Source organism: Pundamilia nyererei, unplaced genomic scaffold (genome assembly GCF_000239375.1).
Source record: "Pundamilia nyererei isolate P.nyererei 1_Seehausen unplaced genomic scaffold, PunNye1.0 scaffold00220, whole genome shotgun sequence".
NCBI classification, from domain to species: domain Eukaryota; kingdom Metazoa; phylum Chordata; class Actinopteri; order Cichliformes; family Cichlidae; genus Pundamilia; species Pundamilia nyererei.
In genome coordinates, this window is record NW_005187621.1 from 446,293 (window position 1) to 447,967 (window position 1,675).

The window sequence follows — 1,675 nt, forward strand, 5'->3', positions numbered from 1 at the left end:
GAGATGATCCAGTGAATCTGAAGGTTTTTCCTTATTCATGTGACCCTGACCTTTGACCTATGACCTTGATGCATTACATAATAAAGTGGTGTATTTTATTATAATTACGCATTTGACTGGAGCAGAATTTGCTGAAATCTTTGGCTTTTATAAGGTGTAAAATCTTGAAATTTTAACATACAGTATGAAGTTTATGGCATCATTGTAAAGTTATATAAGTCACATTAGGAAAATTACAAGTGTGTTGTACAGCTCTCTCCATGCCCTTTCAAATGATCTATTACTTCATATGATTTCTTACATTTTATTTCAAGGTCAACTTTGACCTTGAGTGCTAACAATGAAGGTCAACCAATCTTTAGTGTTGATTTAAAAGAAGAAATCAATGAGTTGAGCTGGGAAGGTCATTCCACAAACTGATGCCTTTTTGCCTTTAGGTGTGAGGCAGGAACAGCTAACAGGTTTCTGCCCTCAGGATTCTCGCTCCAGTCGCTACGGGAACAGCAGTGAAAGGCTTTAAAGATAATAAGTAAAATCTTAAAGGCAAGTGCAGCGCTATTAAGGCAGGAGAAATATGCTCAATTTTCTTGGTCTGGCCGTTGCCTTTTGCAACACCTGAAGTCGATTTACTGTTTTCTGATTGATAGTTGTTAAAAAGATCGTTACAGTAAACTAATCAAGAGGAAATGAGACCATGAATGATGGTGGGAGTGTCACTAAAACTCTGCTTTGATTATATCATTGTGATATTCCTTTGGTGGCAGCAGCACAGCTGCCTCACCTTGTTAGAGTCAAACAGCCACCTCAAAATCTGCACTGAAGTTTCCAAAACTTCTGATTAATCAAAACTGAAAGTGCTGCATCACTAAACGCCACATTTTTTGATTGGGAACATTCAGACACTCTTTGGACCCCATACTCTGAGGAAGCCGATGTGATGGAGCTAATGCCTGGGAAAGGGCCGCTTTGATCAGCTGATTCAGCTTCCATTGAGGAGAAATTGAGCGACGGCGTCCTTTCACGGGAGTTTAAGCACGCTGCTTCTCATTGATGTAATTCATGTTGGACTTTATTTTATGCCGGTGGCTTGCTGGGGTGCGGTAACATTATGCTCCCTAAATGCTCCAGATGGTTGGTTAAGCCGGAGCTGCTGCTGGATCACTGCGTCCGACTAACCCGCACGGTGCAAGCATCCTCCCTCCCATCATGTATATTCATGGGCTACAGAAAAAGAAGAAGAAGCAGGCTGTGGAGAGAAAACGGGCCGGGCCTCATTAGAATATTCATACCACAGAGAGCAGGTTCACCAGAATGACGTGCCGGCCTTATGACTATTCATGAGATGGCTCTAATCTAATGGTCACGAAGGGTTTCCAGCCCCCACCTCCAGTAATGAGAGCCTCATTCATAAGTGTACAGTGAGCAAGCTGCCATTTTTGTTGCCTGATTAAGCCTGATGCTTATCCCTGTTTCTAGGTCAGGGAGAGGCATACCAAAAGCATTAGAGCATCAAGAATCAGGCGGATGGTTCAGTTAAGAAAACACGCCGGGGCTTTATTTAAGCCGAGCAGCTTCCTGCAAATGCAAGCTTCCAGGATTCATACCTGTTTCTTTTCAGGGTTAAAACACACACACACACACACACACACACACACACACACACACACACACACAC